Below are 9,751 nucleotides of genomic sequence, written 5' to 3'. Positions count from 1 at the left end.
TAAGAGTGGGGGCTGCCTCAAAAATTCTGAGAAAAGGTAAATTTGAACTTATTGATTAATTTCACAAAAATCTTGACATTGACCTGGTTTTGTTCTCAGTACAATTGAATCTTTCATGTAATATATTTATTCTCTTGGTTGTTCAATTTGGCATCCCCAGGTGATACCCAAAATTATAATTGCCAACTTAAATTAACTTGGGGGAGGGATAGCTCAATGGTTTGAGCATTGGCCTGCTAACCCCAGGGTTGTGAGTTCAATCCTTGAGGGGGCCATTTAGGGATCTGGGGGGAGAAAATTAGGGATTAGTCTTGCTTTGCGTGGGGGGCCAACCCTGATATTCTATGAACTTCAGTTTGTACCAAAGTAGTCACATTTACTGCTGCTTATCTAACAATTGCTACAGCCTGGGCCTGCTCACGATATTGATTCCTTTTAGTGTGGGGTCTTTTTTCCTTTGTTCTGCAGCCATGCAACTCTGTCCTACTAATGGTGAAATCTACTGATTGTTCATTGGTAATTAGAATTATAATAATTTACATGTTTCAGAGTAGCAGCCGTGTTAGTCTGTATTCGCAAAAAGAACAGGAGGACTTGTGGCACCTTAGAGACTAACCAATTTATTTGAGCACAAGACTCTATAGATACAAAATTGACGGCAACTATTGAGTGAAGAAATGAAATCTTGTTACATTTCTGTATATTATGAAGTTTAATGTCTTGTGTGACTTCTGGTTATAGTAGGTTATATACCCAATATTAATTATGAAATCAAATCTTTAAAATAGAGTGTGCTCTTAAAGTAATATATATTTACACCATAAAAGAATAAAAGTGTCCACTGAATGCATCCAATGAAGTGAGCTGTAGCTCACAAAAGCTTATGCTCAAATAAATTTGATAGTCTCTAAGGTTCCACAAGTCCTCCTTTTTTTTTTTGCCAATATAGACTAACACGGCTGCTACTCTGAAAAGTGTCTCACTAACTATGGTGCTATATAAGTAACAACGTAAGTGTGAGTGGTTAATTAGACTGCTGTCAGGCTGAAAGGAACAACTGGCTAGCTCTTTATCAGCTGGTAAAACACTGCATAGAAAAGTTCAGGGTTTAAATGTCTTTCCAGGCTTTTATTGTCAGAACATAAAAAAATTAGCTTTAAAACTGGCAGAAAAGAAATGACACAAGGTATTCATCTCTCTGGATTGCAAGCATTCTTTGCTTGTTTTGCCCTTCATGTGTCAGCCAAGTGTAGCAAAAGTTTCCAGCCTCTAGAAGGACAATTTCACTTCCCTCACTGAGTATACTGCAGAGTTTATAGGACCTGTCACAATGAGTAAATGTTAACAACAAAGACAGATCACTGCATCATTAACTGTAAACAAACTATATTCAGAGCCAAAACATGCACCATTATCAGGGCTAACCTACATTTCTACAGGATCAAAGTTTTCTGTTGAGCCTTTATTTTTCTAACAAAATGTGAGGTAGTAGATAAAGCAGGTGACTGAGGATCAGAACTCCTGAATTCTATTCCAGGCACTGTTACAGACTCACTATGAGACTACAGGTGAGTAATTTCAACTCTCTGCACCTCAGTTTCACCTGGTTTATAAAATAGAAATAACAATCCTTTTCTGCTTCACAGGGATTTCTTAGATTGTGAGCAGTTCAGGACAGAAATCATGTTTTTATGTGTGTATTCTTACACTGTCTGGCCCAATGAAGCACCCCGTTCTGAGTGGGGCCTTTAGGGTACTACCACAATCTAAATATTAACAAATAACAATTAATAAGGGACGTTGTGAGGCTTAATTATCTGATGTTTATAAAAACTCTTTGAGATCTTTTAATGAAAGATGCTATCTAGGCTCTATCTGTATTACATCTTTTTAACCAGTTAGTGGCATAGGTGGTGGTAAACATGTCCACAGAACTAAGAGTGTTTCTCCCAGGCTTTCAGTAGTTGTCTTCATGTAACTTTCTGGTGTAGGTTTAGGTGGTGTTTTTTGAAGTGTAATTAGGGCTGCCAAGAGATGCCTTTGGGGACCAATCCTCCTTTCTAGCTGTCCTCGCAGTAGGACTTTCTAGAGTGCTACTTGTGCCACACTATGTTCATGGCCTTTGGGCACAGTGGTCCTGACTGTCCCCGAACAAATAGGTGTAAATGATTACATGAGGTGCAAGGCAGTGGAGAATCAGGCCCTCTATCTGTAGCTCAGGTACTATGTAATAGCTCCCCAGATTTTCCCAGAATGCACTAATACAGATTCAGCAGTTTGGTAAGTGTAGATGCACGAACATAGTTGTCATAGAGTTGTGTTGTGAAAAAAGCTACTGTTTGGACACAACAGTGTTTGTTTGTTGTAAATGATTCAGATGACAGTTTTACAAACTAATTACCAAAATATAGCATAAGAGCACAGCATAAGTCAAATAATAAACTGCTCTGATGGCTCAGTTTTGGACCACACTCATCATCCAATAATGTGAAGCTTTTTGCGGAGAGTTTTAATATAGTCATATGCCAAATATTTCTTTGAAGCCAGGAAAACAAAACTGAAAAAAAACACGCAGTCTCTCAAACCTCATATGCTGCTATGCAGATTAGAGGGTATAGTCTCATAGTGTGCAGAACTTTTTGCACAAAATACTTGGAGTGGTGCAGCAAATTAGGGCGTTAGCAAGTAGTTACAGTGGCAATCGTTAGCGCTAACCCCGGGACATGCACTTTAGCACAACATGTCCCAGTCGTCAGCAGTAACCAGTAGCCTTTGTTCCTTACACAGCAGGAACCAGAAATGACAATTCATATTGGACTATAGAAATGTATTAATTACTTTATCTCCTGTGTGTCACAATGCTTCCTTTAAAAGCCTCTAGTGATGTGTGTTTGAGTCTCATATAGTGATTTTTTTGCTATCATATTTGGCATTTATTTGCACCCCATTTTTGATTAATTTGTAAGTGGGGGAACCTGGGAAATGACCCTTTCTAACCAATCTGTTTCCTGGCTGTAGATGTTCAGTAGCCTCCCAGTCAGGGAATATTTCATTTCTCTGCTAAGTAATGTTCTGTAGCTTGTATTATTATTTCCAAATATACTCAGATGCACAATTTACCTTGGTCTGAAACTGCAAGACCTTTATGTGGCTTTACGCCTTCTCTTCCTCCAGGAATTTCACAACTAAATCACTGATCTCATATAGGTGTCGTGGTGAATAAAGACTCATTCAATATATGCACACAATATTTAAAACTCTTTCAGGACCTCACTTGGACATGATATTTTATCTTTTGGCTATGGACCCAAAACTGATAGAATTTCTTTTTCATAAATGTATGACTAAATCTGGGAAAGCTCAGTATGTAACACAGATGAAGATGGTTATAAATGGTTTATTCTAAATACATTAAAGGAATTTTCTGATTTCCTCTAATGCCTTTCATTAGTGAGAACAACATTTAGCTAGCTGGGAAACACATCTTGGCAATCCTAAAGAACAAATTCACTTGCAAAATGTACATTGAAATTGTATTTGCTAACATACTGTGCAAACGAATCATGCCTCTGTATGCTGACTGAAGGAACTGAAAGTGAGAGATGCAAGGGATCACTGCCTCCAAGTTGCTCTTGCCATAGAACTGCTGCTGCTGCTCAAGAAAAAAACTGCAGCATGGATTTCCTCTGCCACTGAAGGTAAAAAGAGGGCACAGCAAAGACTGGGGGAGGGGTAGAGAGCAAGTCGGTGTCCTTGCTGTCTAAAAAAGCTCATTCAGTTTCATTTTTTGTGAGGCAGAAATGCTGGTGCAAAAGAAAAAAAACTATTTTAACTGCTTAGGGTGGCAAGAGTGACAAGGAAGCACACCCCCCTGCTCTCTGGAGGAGACACTGCAAAGGAAGGAGGGAGAACTTAGAAGAGTTGCTACTTTATCATTTAGAAACTGTTTGCTGCTGCTTCTGAGATAATTACCATTTGACACTGCTGTACTATAAATATCATCCTAATGAGCAAAGGCAACTGTGAAAGATATTCAGTATGGTGGATTGGCAACAAGAAAAAGTAATGCTAAATACCCAATATAATGTTGAACACATCAGTACTGTGTGTATAAAGATGGTTTAATTGTTGTTTACTATTATGGCTATTAAATGTTCAGCACCCTGAGTGCCTCCCTAAGAAGGGTGGACGCAATTTATAATACAATTGTTATGATGGATCGGTGTCCGGAAATGCCCAAGATTAGATACATGAAGTGAGCTGTAGCTCACGAAAGTTCATGCTCAAATAAATTGGTTAGTCTCTAAGGTGCCACAAGTACTCCTTTTCTTTTTGCGAATACAGACTAACACGGCTGTTCCTCTGAAACCTGCTAAATATTGGTGAGTACTCAAAAACACTTTTGTCGGTTGTCAAGAGTCAAGAAGTGGCTTCAGACTTGCAGAGTGGAATTCTGCAAAGTGGTTGAGGCTTGCAGTGTAGAGTCCTCAATGAGCCTTTCATAAGCGGCTTTTGTTGAATTCTCCACATCTGCTTAGCCTCTCTGTCATATCTAGCAGTTCTTTGCTCTCCTCATCTCCCCTGGGCTCTCACTGGTTCTCCACTCCATCAGAGATCCATTGCAGGCAGATTTAGCCATATGCAACAGACCCCTATATGATAGGAAGCCAGGTCTGTCCCTTGCTAAAGCCAGTGTATGTTGCCCTGGTGGCTTAATGGGGCTTAATGGGGCCTTAAAGATGGTAAAAGCAGACCTAATAGAATATTTCCAGTGTACCAATTCCCCAAGCCACCCTGAGTGTAGTGGCATGTGGCATACCAAAAGTGTGGCCAAGGCAGGAGGAATCAGATGATAATTTGCTGTTGTCTCAGGTCCTCTCCTTCTAGGACCTCCTTTTCTACCAGTCTGCGCCCGAGGACTGCCTTTAGCGCTGATCTCCTTCCCCTCAGTCATCAATGGGACCTCCTGTTTCTGCTGGGGTCAGAGAGGGAGTGAGCAGAGCACTGTGCATTCCAGCCATTCTGGCCTATAGATCAGTCAGTTGGCAGCTTTGGGAAGCTGCTGTAAGGGTATGTCTACACTGCAGCTGGGAGGTGTAATTCCCAGCTGAGTAGACATGCATGCGCTAGTTCTGCTTGAACTAAAAGATAGTAGCATGACTGCGGTAGCTCGGGCTAGCCACCCGAGTATGTACCCAGGGGGTCAAGTGGGATTAGTATGAGTTAGGTGCCCAAGTACAAGCCTGCCTGGGTGCTGCGTATGCACTCTGGTTGCTTGCCTGTGCTGAAGCCCATGCTGCCATGCCTGCACTACTGCTCTTACTGATGCTAGCTAAATAAATTAAAACTAGCACGGGCATGCCTACCTGAGCTACAATCATACCTTCATTTGAAAGGCCCCCAGTGCCCGAACAAGATATTTTAGTTGAACGGTTTTATGATTGCTAAAGTGACCCAGTTTGTGTTATCCCTAGACACATTCTGTAACCCATTTGTTTTATGAGGCAAGCACTAGGGTAGCAGATACTGTATGCATTTCTAGGGAATGGGGGCATATTCTAATATATCCTGTTTTTGTTTGTTTTAGCTAGTACCCAACTAGTGGAGCTGCTGGTATGTGTGGGTGGAGGGGAATCCAGCTACAGAAGATTTGCTGCTCGCTGTGACATTTTACAAATAAATCTCTTTCATTGAAAGTGAGTGGCAAGAAATATATTTCTGCTGGCAAGCAGGGATCAAAATAAGACAGACGAGTGTTCATCTCCATTTAAATTTCTTTGTATGTGTCTGACTATTTTTTTCAAGCTCGTGAGCTACAGAGTTTGGCTACATTAGCCAAATTGTTTGTTTAAATGTGTTATTGCTGTCACTGTTCTACTGATTATTGCTTGCACTCCTCCTTGAAGCCATTAGTAAACTTGAATCAACCCTGACAGTTGATCTTATAGTAATCTGAGCACCGCATTAAAAAAAGTCCTCTCTGGGGTAAAGGCAGATAGAAAGGTGTCCCTCTATCCCAGTCTCTTAGCCAGCTTTGTATGTTCACTGTCTACATTTTTTGCTTTGTATGTGTGGTTTCCATTCCAACGTGGGGTAGTGTTTGACAGCTGAGTGGTTTCCTTCGGGCTCCAGAAGTAAGTGCATCTGGTGGAACATGTAGCATCGCTTGTTGAATCCTTTACAGCAACTTTTCACAAAAGAAAGTTGTTTTGGTTGTCAGTTCTTCGAGTCATGAGGCAAGTACACTTCTTTGGCACAGATCCTGTCTCTTCGAACGGTTCTGATATGCTGGGAGTCACTTTGAACCAAAGCTAGGCTTATATACAAAGTAAGCACTCTGCGCTTTCGAGGGCCCAGTAATTTAATGCCCGTCTGTCAACTTGCAGGCTAGCTTCTGATTTAGAATGAAAACAGAGGTAGAATAATCAGTGCCAAGCCTCCATGACAGGCAGCAGATCTACAGTGTGGGGCAACTCATATCCATCTCCCCATAATTCATAAGGGTGGCCTTACTTTGAAGTTTGTGTCCAGTATTTCACTGAGCAGCAGACGGAGACCAGCACAGTAGCAGCATTAACATCAGTACTCATTGTGACAACATGCCTTATCTAATTAGGAAAACCCTCACTTTTTCCTGCTTACAGCAGCCTTCCTCTTTTATTTTAGTATGCGGTAGAATCATCTTGTAGTGAAGTCAGTTTTTAATAGAACAACTTCCCTTTAAGCAAACATTCTGTGTACTGTAATTGAGATTGCAGGGGCTGATTCATCCTTGTACGGTTTTGCATGAGGAATAGAATTCAGGGTTTTATTGTATGTGGCCCACATGTGTAACCAGACTCTGGAATAAAAATATCAGATCTTTCAGTGTTTTGTAAGAGTAACTGAGAAACCTGAGCGCTAGTAACTGCAGGGCGGCCCCTGTCTATAGTGCAGTAGAGGTAAAATGTAATTGTGATTTGGCACCTTTTAATAGGGTGACCAGATGTCCTGATTTTGTAGGGACAGTCCCGATTTTTGGGTCGTCTTCTTATATAGGCTCCTATTACCCCCCTCCCTATCCCTATTTTTCACATTTGCTGTCTGGTCACCCTACCTTTTAAAAACCCACTTTGCACTCATGACTGCGACTCCTGAATCAGGAGCTGGCATCCAGCTGAGTTTCTCATTCTTGAATGGATGACTGGAATACATGTTTGATTCTATGATTCCTCTTTGCGTGGAATCATGTGATGTTGTCCCTCTGATGTCATGATCCCTCCAATGCAATTACCAATCAGAGTATAGCTTCTCAGACCGAGGAGACAGTTCAACAGCCCTTACACTCAAAAGTCCCATCTCTGGATTTCTGTAGAAATCAGAATGTAAGCTTTCTGGTGCAGGGAGTATGTCTTAATTTTATAGTTATACAATGACATGTACACTTACAGTGTGCAAAAGGAACAGGAGTACTTGTGGGGCTGCCCACGAAAGCTTATGCTCAAATAAATTCGTTAGTCTCTAAGGTGCCACAAGTCCTCCTGTTCTTTTTGCGGATACAGACTAACACGGCTGCTACTCTGAAACTTATAGTGTGGCATTTTGTACATAATAATTGGGCAAGCTTTCTTTGCGTGCTGAAAGAGATTCAGCAATAAAAAAAGGAGGTGCATAGATGTGGTGTGTTTATCTGCATAAACACATGCTGATAACACACTGGCACAGAGGACAGTCCTGAGTGCTAAGCTTCCTGGCTTTTTACCTGTAACCAGAAAGTCCTACTAAACAGGAAATTGTCAAATCAATTCAGAAAAACTGCCATCTACTGGCCAAGCTAGAGATGTACTTGCTCAGGCATTAGGTCTTCTCCTTTGTCATATATATATGTACAGTTTTACCAAGCATAACTCAATAATAATAGCTTGTAGTTCCATAGAGCCTATCACCACTTTAGTCAGAAATAGAGCTGATCAAAAATTTTCAGATGGAATGTTGTTCTGTTGGCAACTGCCATTTCCCCTCATTCAAAACTTTGCAAGGAATGTCAATTTTGACAGTTTCATTTTGGGGCAAAAAAAATTGAAACAAAGTATTTTGATAATGATGAAACTTTTTTTTACATTTTTGGAATATAACATCCCTGTGCCCTTTTACTCCTATTTCACCCCCAACCCCAATTCTTACCCCTTTCTTCTCCCCTACTGCTATCCCCCCTTGCTCTTGCTAGTGACCCCACCCAACTCCTGCCTCTGTCTTCCCACTCTGCTTCTATTTTCCCCTGCCCGAATCCTGTCCCTGTTCTCTTTCCTCTGCTCCTGGCCCATCCTCATTCTCTGCCTATATTCCCCCACTCCTGTTCTGATCCCCCTCAGCTCCTACAGCCCTTCTTCTCCAGGCTCCGATTCTCTTTCCTCCCACCAAGCTCCTGCATCTCTCCCCGCACCCTGTATCTCTTCCACACACATCCCATCACTCCAGTCAGGGTGCTTCCTCCTGGTCCTCTTCCTTGCTGCTTGGGGGTCAGTTGCAGGAAAATTGTGAACACAGGAGAGACATTCTCCCTGATAGCAGTTCTGGTGCTAGTTCCACAGTGGCCCTGGCAGCCAGGAGGCACAACTGTAGGGAAAGTCCATCTCAACTCATGAAAACCTGGGCTGGAGCATGAATAGTCCAGATGGAATCTTCAGAGAATTTCATTGCCAAATGCTAACAAACCTCTTCTGAGTATGTGCCATTTGCGATTTTTCAGAGGCTTATAACTTGGCCAAATTTGGTTGGATTTTCATGGGCATGGCAAAAGACACATTTTTGACACCAGCGTGACCCGTCCCCCCCAATCCCTGTCAATTTTTAAGTCTTTGTTCCAAAGCACTAAGGTTCGAGAGCTTTCCAGCAAAACGGTTGTAATAGGTTGTTTTTTTTTAAAACATGGGCAAAACAATGTATTTTTCCCTAACCTCGTTCTCCAAAATGGCTGAACCATTTTAGCTGAAACTTTCAAAATAAATAAAATAAAAAAAAATAGCTTTTGACAGACACCCAGCATGGAAAATATCAGCCTGAACAATTTACATTTGGAAGAGTTATAAGCAACAGAAAACAGTATTTTATAGTGGAAAGTGTCAGACAGCCTTAATTATAGACTTGTCGCCTCTAATTAGGGCCTACCAAATTAACAGTCCATTTTGGTCAATTTCACGGTGATAGGATTTTAAAAATCATAAATTTCATGATTTCAGATATTTAAAAATGAAATTTCACAGTATTGTAATTGTAGGGGTCCTGACCCAAGAAGGAGTTGTTGGGGTGGGAGGTCACAAGATTATTGTGGCGGGGGGAGGGAGGCAGGGGGGTTGCAGTACTGCTCCACTTACTTCTGCGCTGCTGGTGGTGGTGGAGGTGCCTTCAGAGCTGGACAGCTGGAGAGCAGCAGCTGCTGGCTGGGAGCCCAGCTCTGAAGACACAGCCATTGCCAGCAGCAGCGCAGAAGTAAAGATGGCATGGTATGGTACTGCCACCCCTACTTCTCTGCTGCAACCTTCAGAGCTGGACTCTTAGTCTGCAGCCACCGCTCTCCGGCCGCCCAGCTCTGAAGGCAGTGCAGAAGTAAAGGTGGCAATACTGTGACCCCCCTAAAATAACCGTGCCACTTCCCTGCAACTCCCTGTTGGGTCAGGACCCCCAATTTGAGAAATGCTAATCTCCCCAGAGAAATCTGTACAATATAGGCTAAAAGCATATAAAAGATCAGATTTCATAGAGGGAGATCAGA

This window comes from Caretta caretta, chromosome 9, assembly GCF_965140235.1.
Source record: "Caretta caretta isolate rCarCar2 chromosome 9, rCarCar1.hap1, whole genome shotgun sequence".
Lineage (NCBI taxonomy): Eukaryota > Metazoa > Chordata > Testudines > Cheloniidae > Caretta > Caretta caretta.
Note: the sequence above shows the minus strand (reverse complement) of the source record.